This window comes from Orcinus orca, chromosome 3, assembly GCF_937001465.1.
Source record: "Orcinus orca chromosome 3, mOrcOrc1.1, whole genome shotgun sequence".
In the NCBI taxonomy this organism is placed as follows: domain Eukaryota; kingdom Metazoa; phylum Chordata; class Mammalia; order Artiodactyla; family Delphinidae; genus Orcinus; species Orcinus orca.
The window spans coordinates 84,008,639-84,020,053 of NC_064561.1; positions in this window are offsets into that span (position 1 = coordinate 84,008,639).

The window sequence follows — 11,415 nt, forward strand, 5'->3', positions numbered from 1 at the left end:
ATTAGAGTGGGTCCTAAATCCAATGACTGGTGTCCCTATAAGAAGGCCATGTGGAGACAATGACACACAGAAAGACGGCCATGGGAAGATGGAACCAGAGACTGGAGTTATGCTGCCAGAAGTCAAGAAACACCAGGAGCCACCAGAAGCTGGAAGAAGCAGGAAGGATTCTCCCCTAGAGCCTTTGAAGGGAGCATGACCCTGCTGAAACCTTGATTTCAGATTTCTGGGCCCTGAACCATGAAAGAATACATTTCTATTGTTTTAAGCCATCCAGTTTGTGGTACTTTGTCAGAGCAACCTGAGGAAACGAATACAGGGGTCATGAAAAGAATCATGGTTAAAAGCAATAGGCATCAGTTGAAAGAATGAATGACAGGGTATGGAGAAAAGGGAACCTCCTACACTGTTGGGGAGAATGTAAATTGGTGCAGCCACTATGGAAAACAGTATGGAGGTACCTTACAAAACTAAAAATAGAGCTACCATACAATCCTGCAATCCCATTCCTGGGCATATATCCAGAGAAAACTCTAATTCGAAAAGATACATGCACCCCACAGAAAGAGAAAAACAAATACCGTATGCTAACACATATATATGGAATCTTAAAAAAAAAAAAAAAGGTTCTGAAGAACCTAGGGTCAGGACAGGAATAAAGACGCAGATGTAGAGAATGGACTTGGCGACATGGGGAGAGGGAAGGGTAAGCTGGGACGAAGTGAGAGAGTGGCGTGGACATATATACACTACCAAATGTAAAATAGATAGCTAGTGGGAAGCAGCCACATAGCACAGGGAGATCAGCTCAGTGCTTTGTGACCACCTAGAGGGGTGGGATAGGGAGGGTGGGAGGGAGAAGCAAGAGGGAGGGGATATAGGGGTGTATGTATACATATAGCTGATTCACTTTGTTATACAACAAAACTAACACACCATTGTAAAGCAATTATACTCCAATAAAGCAATTATACTCCAATAAAGATTAAAAAAAAAGATACATGCACCCCAATATCCTTTGCAGCACTATTTACAATAGCCAAGACATGGAAGTAACTTAAATATCCATTGACAGATGAATGGATAAAGAAGATGTGGTACATATATAAAATGCAATATTACTCAGCCATGAAAAAGAATGAAATAATGCCATTTGCAGCAACATGGATGGACCTAGAGATTATCACACTAAGTGAATAAGTCAGACAGATGAAAACAAATACCATTTGATATCATTTATATGTGGAATCTAAAAAAAAGATACAAATGAACTTAGTTATAAAACAGAAATAGACTCACAGACATTGAAAACAAACTTATGGTGACCGAAGTGACCAAAGGGGAAAGTGGGGGGGGGGATAAATTAGGAATTTGGCATTAACAAGATTAACAAGATACACACTACTATATATAAAATAGATAAACATAAAATAGATAAATAACAAGGTCCTACTATATAGCACAGGGAACTCTATTCAATATGTTGTAGTGACCTATAATGGAAAAGAGACTGAAAAAGAATACATATGTATATATATAGTGAATCGCTTTGCTGTACACCTGAAACATTGTAAATCAACTGTACTTCAATAAAAAAATGTTTTAAAAAGAATAAATGAATGACAGTGGGATGACTGTGTCCCATCTCCCCTGCTGCAGGGAAGCCCCTGAAGTACACCCAGGTACTTAAGATGAAGGACCATTCCAAGTGGCTCCCGCCCGCACCAGAGGTTGTGAGTTAGGGGATGGGAAGGAGTTCCCTGGGCCCTCCATGCCTGTTTTGGGGGTGGAACAAGTTCTCTGGGGCCTCAGAAAAGAGGTCCAAGTCTAAAGTCTTTGAACCCACTCACAAAAACCACAGTGTGAAGCACACAGACCTGGGTTTGAATTCCTACACAACGGGTGAAATTACTGCGGCACTCTGGGCAAGCGCCTACAGTCTTTGAGTACTAGTTTCTCTTGTCTGAAAAACAGGCCTAAGAAAACACTGAACTCTTACTATCCAAATATTTCCCATAAAACTTGCAAAATTCACTCTCCAAATTGCAAAACTGCTTTAAGTAGAATGACTATATATCTCACTTTGCCCCAGATAGTTCCCGTTTCAGCTATTAACCCAACATAGTTATTAACGGTTCTTTTACTCACAAAAACTTGACCCTGAATTATATGATCACCCAAGTTTTGAGGAATTCTCATGGAGAAAAAGTAAATTTGCACACCTGAGCCACAGTCATATCTCAGCCATTCGCCTAGAGGGTTGCATTTTGTGATATTTGCATTCATTTTGTATCTTTAACATATATGTGTTTTGCTTATTTTCATTACAGTTCATTTCAGTGTAGAATGAAAATAGAGTCGGTATGGAATACTGGACAGTATTGTGTATCAAACACAAAACACCCACTGATGTGTTTAATAATTAGACGATTGGTGTTCTTTAGGCTTTATATGAGGCAGAAATCCTTGACGGATTGTTATCTAGATGTTTAAGATGTTCTGTGATATCTGGAGCAAACTAATTGCATTTTTGGGTAAGCCTGGAATTATTTTTTTAGATTTAAGAAAATAAAACATAGTCTCACTCATTCCAAAATTCCTCTATCTGGCACATTTTCAGGAGCAAATTAAATTGATAATGAGGCATACTTACCTCATTGGGTTGTGAGAATGAACCTTACATAGAGAGTTGGAATTTCAGCTACCAAGCTCAGGGCAAGAATAATCACTTCCTTCATTTATATTTTAAGTGCTCACTTAGGCTGGGTGACAGAAATTTAATATCACTTGGAGGGAGCTTCCAGCCTTCCCTAGGACTACGACAGGAAGTTCTGGGGTGCTCCTGTCACACCAGGGCACTGGGTTGGGAGCCCACTGGGCCCTTGGTGCCCAGTCCAAACAGTCAGCTGGGGCTTTTCTTGCGCCTGCGTGTGGCTCCTTAACCTCTACTTCTGGTGTCCTGCTGTTGCTGGGCCCACTTGGGGTACAGGAGATGCAGGGCATGGCCTTCCGTCATCCCTGCCTCCATCCCCACTGTTAGTTCCCAAGTGCTGCTGCAACAAGTGACCGCAAACTCTGGCTTAAAACAATGAGAAAGTATTACCTTACAGTTCTGGAGGTCAGAAGTCCAAAATGGGTCTGATGAGCAAAATCAAGGTGTCAGCAGGGTTGGTTCTTCCTCTAGGGCAGAATCCGTTTTCTCGCTTTCGCCAACCTCTGAAGGCCATGGGCACTCCTCGACTTGCAGCCTTTACCTCCCTCTTCCAAGCCGGCAGTGCAAGATCATCACAACATCTTCACTGATTCTGCTCACCTGCCTCCCTCTCGTAAGGATCTTGTGATTACATTGCACCCGCCAGGATAATTTTCCCCGTCTCAAGATCCTTAACTTAATCTTACCTGCAATGTCCCTTTTTGCTATGTAAGATAACATATTCACAGGTACTGGGATTAGAATGTGGACATTTGTTGGGGGGAGCGTTATTCAGCCTAGCACATCCAACACGATTGTTCCCTCCTTGGGGCCTCCCAGGCTCTCCTGGAAAGCAGGGGATGGGCCCTTCTGCTCTGGGACCCATACTCCTCTCTGTGTTCGTGCCCATGTACCCACCTTAGCTCTCCTCATCCCCACGCCAGCCCAGGAGGATCTTTCTTCAAGTCTGGGGGTAAAAGGAAAGCCCCTCCCTCACCCAACCATTTAGTTCAAACCCGGAATCTCCTCTGCTCCCCTAACTACTTGGACTTTCAGAGCACATACAAAAAGTAACTTATAGTGTGCTTCTGCTTTTTGGCCAGTCACCTCCTTCTCCTGAGATTAGGGAGCAGAGTCGACCATTTGATTAAAAGGGGGGAGGTAAAAGGGGGAAATATGAGAAAAGTCTGTAAATTAATATCTCAAAGTATTATCCAGTCACATTTGCAGAAGAACAGAGGCTCTTGTGAGGGGTAAACACTGAGGAGTGTCAGGGTGGGGCCCCAGAGAAAACCTGCCAGAAGTCTGGCTCCCAAGCCTCTCCCTCCCTCTGGTGTCTTCTCACCCTTATTTCTACGGCAGCCACCGCCTCACTTGGCTCTTTGAGCTGCTTCCCCTTCGAAACATTGGCCCAAATCTGCCCAGAGCCTCTGCCCATGTTCTCCTTAGCATACCTGAGACAGGCTGGCACTGCTACAAAGAGCTGCACTCAGTACCAAGACAGACAAAAAGGCACACAAAATACAAACAGCATAAAAAGTATCATGACTCCCTCGGGCAACTGTCTGACCGTGAAAACACCCTTGTAGCAGCCAAGAGGTCCAGCCACATATGAAGAATGTCTGGCTTTCTCCCTTCAACCCCACTGCCACCCCATCCTGACCTTTCACTCCAAAGCAGGCGCCCCATTATCCCCTGACACAGGGCAGCAAACCAGGCAACTTCTCCTTTTCCTGATCCAAGTTAAACAGAAGCCCATGTTCCCAAATCTGCCATCCACCCTGGTTCACCCTCTGAAGGGCACCCCAGTCTGAGGATAGCACCATGGTGACTGACAAATGGATGGTCTCAGTCTTCATGTTAGGTTATCAACTCCATCACCTGTGGAGAACTTTATATCTTATTCATAGGTAGGAATGACCCCGATCACATACACACACACGAAAATATCTCAAGAACACGTCAACTATATTTTCCCTGCGTAAAGACACACTAATGGAGCAGGAAGGTAAATTTTCCAAGGGAGCAAAAGTGGAATTTTGGGGGGAAAAGAATGATTTATTATTATTTTTAAATACAAAAGCAACCCAAATTAAAAGTGGGCAAAGGACTCAACAAATTTCTCCAAAGAAGATATGTAAAGGACCAATAAGCATATGAAAAGATGTTCAACATCATTAGTCAATAGGGAAATGCAAGTCAAAACTACAATGAGATACCACGTCACACTCACTAGGATGGCTATTATTAAATAAAAAACAAAACCAGAAAATAAAAAGTGTCAGTGAGGATGTGGATAAATTAGAACCTTCATACATTTCTGGTGGGAATATAAAATGGTACAGCTGCTATGGAACACAGTTTGGCAGTTCCTCAAAAAGTTGAATATAGAATTATCATACGACGCAGCATTTCCACTCCTAGGTATGTACACAGAGAATTCAAACATATGCTCACACAAAAACCTGAACGTGAATGTTCATAGCAGCATTATTCATAATGGCCCCCAAATGGAAACAATCCAAATATTCATTAACAATAATTAGCATTATTTGAACCGATGTCCAGATGTTCTCAGCACCACTGTTAACAAAAACCAAAAAGTGGAAACAATTCAAACACCCATCCATGAGTAAAGAAATTGTAGTGCATGCAAAGCATGGACTATTACTCATCCATAAAAAGGAATGAAGTACAATGTGGAAGAACCTCAAAAACATTATACTAAGTGAAAGAAGCCAGACACAAAAGGTCACATATTATATGATTTCATTTATATGAAATATCCAGTTCAGGTAAATCTATAGAGACAGAAACTGTATTAGTTAGTGGTTGCCAGGGGCTGGTGGTTGCCAGCTTAATGGGTACAGAGTTTCCTTTTGGGGTGATGAAAATGTTTTGAAACTAGAAAGAGGTAATAATTGCACAGTATTGTGAATGGACTAAATGTTATTTAATCACATACATTAAAATAGTTAATTTCATGTTACGTGAATTTCACCTCATTTTTTTATGAAGGGAAAAAGCAATACAGAACTAGGAGGAAGAGGACCAGAGATTGAGTCCTGATTTTAGTACTTATTAGCCATTTCACTATGGGCAAGTAACTTAAAATCCCTCTTGCCTCAGTTTCCTGAGGCTTATTTATCTGTAAAATAAGGCTGATAACGTTTGTACCATCTATTTCACAGGGTTATTGTAGAAACAAAATCAGGTATTGTTTATTACATATTTATATCATGTAACAATGATAAAATGCTAGCTATAATTGTTACTGAGGTAACAGTCCTTAAAACGTACACTCAGTAAGAAAACTGAAAGCTTCCTTTCATACTTTTGTAAGATCCACGTTGCCATAAATGTACTCACAAAGTTCTATTTTTAATTATTTCATATTTTGCAAGCAAAGAATTAAAATAGATAATTCTTATCCCAATAAGTAGGCAACATCTTAAAATTTTATATAGGGTATCAAGTCTCATTAGATAATTGACCCACGGGGAGGAAGATAAAATACATCTCACAAATTCTTCATGGACAGGAGACAGAGATGTGAGTATTTTAAATGCCCAACAGGCACAAATGATACATGGTTACTTGTGGTATATCTATCTTCTGTGGAGCAGATTTTCACAATATATTCAAGAGAGTAATAATAAAAATATGGGTTGGAGGAGTAAAAACATTTTTAGTTTAAGGAAACGTGAACAGGATTTATGGTTGCAATGGCTTAACGTTTAATTTCCCTCTTAGTAAAAAATACCCTCCCAAATTTCAATCTGGCTTCAGTCTAGTTCAGATAAGGAAAATGGGAAATTTGACTTAACAATACAAAATAACATAAAATCATCCGCATGCTAAAGGAGTCAGGAAATACTACCCAGAGATCAAAAGATCTCTCTCTTCCTCTCTTTTTCTTTCTTTCTCTCATACCATAAGCAGTCCCATAGGAATTTGGAAAGAATGTGGTAATAAACAAAGGAAGTATGATGAAATCATTAGGATTTTTATAACATATTTATGAGGCTAGTAAATAGTCTCTTTTCTCTGATTTTATATCTCTACACTATCTCCTCAAAGTATACTAGCTGATAATTTCTTGAAACATTTTAAAGGATAAAATACAAGAGAGTTGAGGGTTTATAGGATTTCACAAATAATCTGGACTGTATAAATATAACTCTAGGGCTTCCCTGGTGGCGCAGTGGTTGAGAGTCCGCCTGCTGATGCAGGGGACACGGGTCGTGCCCCGGTCCGGGAAGATCCCACATGCCGCGGAGCGGCTGGGCCCGTGAGCCATGGCCGCTGAGCCTGCGCGTCCGGAGCCTGTGCTCCACAACGGGAGAGGCCACAACAGTGAGAGGCCCGCGTACCGCAAAAAAAAAAAAAAAAAAAAAAAAAAAAAATATATATATATATATATATATATATATATGTATATATTTTGCTTTAGAATGCCATAGTCATTTCATGCCAATGTGAGATTCTGGACATCTAGTAATAAAAGCCTGTGGTAAAATTATTCATTATCCACTATTTAGTAATTTGCAATAAAATCCTCTTACATGAACTAGACATATGTAGTTGTTATGAGTTTCAAGAAAAATTACAACAGCTCAGTCTAGCCAGCACGTGTGTTCTTATTGTGGTGAAACTGGTTTAGTTTTGTTGCTAAACACACTTGGAGTGCCCAGCAGCAAACACTTCAGCTCCCCAAATTCTGTAAGCTCATCATAAATTCTTGAGTTGAGGGCCAGATTCAAAACACATGCTTCTGAGTAACCAAGTAACCAACACATGCTTCTGAGTAACTTCCATTGTAGTTGCAAGTAACCAAGGACACCTCATAAACTCCATATTTTGAGGTTTTATACTCAGTTACATACCTGAATAGTTCATTTTCTCATTTCTAATTAATCTGAGACATGTATGTATCAAGAGAGATCGCTGACTAGCATGAGTCAGCAAGTTGATTTCCAAAAAGCTTAACATTTTCATTACTATTATAATAAGTAAATATAACTATCCTTAGCCTTTTTGAACCTCCCTTCACAGAGCTTTACCCTCGAGACGTAAGCTGAGACACTGAGCCAGTATGACTCAAATACTCAAAAGAACTATGGAAGTGGCAGTGATAACATGCCACCGCAGTAAGCTCTTCTGGCTCCCAAGCAGCCTCTCAGGATGATAGGGAGGAGGTGAAAATAAGTCTTACAACTGTGTCAAACATAATAAGTTTAACATGAGACCTTCAATTGATTTAACAAGCATTGATAGAGCACCGACTAAGCGCAAGGCCCTCCCTTTCACGAGGTATTCCAATATTTCATGCTTCTGCTGTTTCAGGCACACCGGCATCTCCTGAGAGAAAGCTGTACTTCCGTTGAAAGATCTCAGATAGTTATTAAAGATCTCATTGATTATTCTAAAAGTGGCATGGAGATAAGAGCCTCTTCCATGGGGGGAGCCTGGCTGGACTTGAGGACACAAGGGTGGGGTGTTCCAGACCAGATTACATGCAGGCAATGACCACAGAATTGAAGCATTCAGGCCCTGTCTCCCTCCAATGCATCTAACTGTGGAAACTCAATCAGGTCCAGAAATGAATCAATTTCCTTTGCCTGTGTCCTTAAATTTGATGAATAGAGCCTTTGCTTAGAGCTACTGAAGCTGCTATTCATCTCAGTTAGTTGCTAAATAAAACGTTGTTCTTGGATGTAATTCTGGCAAATATGACTTTGGAGATTTTTCGTTTAACTATGTAAGTCCAAATTATTCCCCAAGTGATTCTACATTTGAGCTATTTTTGTTACACATGCTCCATATTTTTTTCCATGTCAGAGACCAGGAATCTAGGAAGACCAGGTTTCTTGTTGACAGTGAAGAGGACAAACTCAAGTCTAACTGCACATTTTTGTGACAGCTAAATCCTTTTTGTAATGTTTATTAAGAATTATTTTTCTATTTGACGAAATTTGATAATCTGGAAAAAGTTTTAGACCTTTAGACATACAAAATTTAAAGTAATGAAGAAAGACAAAGTTTAAATAAACAAATAAGCTTGTGTCTGATAAAAGAATCAGCAGTTTTGACTTGAAGTAGAGGGTGTAGTTGAACATTTTTCATACAATAGTTCAGAACCCCACGGTCTTCTATGGATAAGGACTTGCCCATGGTCATGAAACTAGTAGGGGTAGAATGTAATTGGACTGTGAGTCCTTCTTTCCTTTCCTTTCTAAATAAATTTTTAATTTTTTCTAAGTGAAGCAGGCTCATAGCTTAGAGAGTCAAAAAGTAACAACTAAAAGCCTTCTCACCAAAAAACACCAGCCCCTGACCCGCCTCTCACCACAGCGCTAGTCTCCGTATTCAGGGAGCTCCTCTCTGATCTGTTGCTTCCAGTGTTTATACATCATCATTTTCTATATCATTGACTTTTATCCCTAATTTTTCATTATGAAAGAAATGTCAAATAAATATATACATATAAAACTATACATACACTTTAGATAAATTATTTAAAAAGTTGGAAGCATCATGACACTTCACTCCTAAATACTATGTAGTAATACTAAATATAAAATTATGCTATCTTTGCTTCCCTTGTTTTAGACATTATCACCTGACTTTCTCTTATGGTTGTGGAGCGTTTAGTTTTCTTACACCACCATCCAACTGTTTCACAGCTCACATCCACTCTGTGTCATTATAGTACAATTTTTGTTTAAATATATTCAACGTTGTATAATCTTTGTTTCTCCTGAAATTAATAACTGCCTTTATTTTTCATTTGCTTACTTTCTTCGCTTAGTTTCTTATTCATTCCTTTGACATCTTCCAAAAGCCTTTTAAAACATTTTACTGACATATTTATAGCTATAATCTATCTATCTATCTATAGATTTGGTTTTGGTTTTTGTCTTTAGACCTCCCTCCTGGAGCTCTCCATTCTCCCTTGGCTGTCATCCTTGACCCGCCTTTGCCGATCTCCAAGTCTAGATTCCGGGTCTCCTGGTCTCATGCTTGATGTACTCCCTTGTCTCGATGCAACAGAGCCTCTAACAGGCTCATGAGGAAAAAAGGAAAGCATAAAGGACCACTTCTATTTCTTGAGTCACGCTGCTCCAGTCAGGACTGTTTTCACTACTCACCTGGTGTGCAGATGTCCTCCTGTTTCCATTTATCCTGAGGACTCCTGTCACCAGCTCCTGTGATCCAGCTCCGAGCACCGTGTACCATCTCTTCCTCTTTCTTGGCTTATTTACTCCCTTGCTTTGGTGGAACACAGTCTCCAGGAGCTTCCTGAGAAACAGTGCATGGGAGGTAAAATTCTTTCGAACTTTCATGTCTGAAAATGTCTTTATTCTACGCTTGGCTGATATTTTGGCTGACAATGCATTCCAGGCTGGAAGTAATTTTCCTGCAGAGTTTGGAGTCATTCCTCCATTGTCTTTTAGCTTCCAGTGATGCAGGTGAGAAGTCTGAAATAATTCTGATCCCTGATCCTTTGCATACGACTTGTTTTTCCTTTGTTGAAACTTGTAGAATCTTACTCCTATTTTGAAATTTTTGCATGACGTCTTTTGATGTGGATCACTGTGATTTGTGATGCTGGACATCTAGTGGGCCCATTCAGTCAAGATTCATGTTCTTCAATTCTGGGAAATTTTTTTGAACTTCTTTTTGATGCTTTCTTCCCCTTCTTTGTCTTTTTTTCTTTATTTTCCAGAAAATTTATTCAACTTTCTCTTCAACATTTCTAATTCCATCCCTAATACCATTTCTGCTATTATGCTTTTAATTGCTAAAAACTGGTTTTTGTTCTTTGAAAGTGTTTGGGTTTTCAGGGGTTTTTGTTTGTTTGTTTTTGCCTAATAGCATTTGTTTCCTAAATGCAGCGTCTTCTCAACTCTCTGAGGATAGTAATGATCTTTTTAGTGTTCAGTTTTTTTGTTGTTGTTTTCTTTTCTCTGCATTGCTTCCAATTTCTCCAAATTGCCTTTTTCCCTGTTGGTTCATTTTAGCTTCTGCCTTCAAGGTTCATGACATCCCGCAGATATGTGGCAATCCTTGACTGTCTACTTATGTTTAATATGGGGAACCAGAAAGCTGATTGGAAGTTTTGAGATGTTTGGTTTGGGCTTATCCATATTGCACTTCACTGTAAAATGATCTGGCTGAGGTTGTTTGTTGGGGAACTTTGGATGTCGGTAGGTTTAGGTCTTTCCCTTAGGGCTGGGCAGTTTCCAGCTGGAATACTTTTCTCTTTCTCCTGTCTAGAAGGTCAACATCTGGCTTCCTGTATTCTGAGAGTTAAATATGAAAAAAAGCTGAAAGGAATCATCATTCAGAGCGCAAACATTTGCTTCATTTCCCTGTTTTGATATGGTAGCCCTGCCCTTAGCACTGCCTGGCACCCGCCAATCCAGATAGCCTCAGTTTCCCCTCTGCAGGGAAGAAACCTCCAGTGCATTGTGGGGCTGGGAGGGGGCCGGCTCTTCCAGAAGTCCTTGCACTGCCTTCTGGGGACCGACTGTGCATAGAAATCAGGTTGTTCTCTGCTTTCTCCAGTCCAGGTTTAGAATTTAGTTTCCTGCATTTTTAAAGATGCCTGCTGTACATCTGCTTTCCAATTTGCAAAATTGTTGTTGTTATCTCCTGTTGCATCCACCTGGCCCTGATGAGTTTGTCTTTTATTTTAAATCACTTTACTGTAGTTTTCA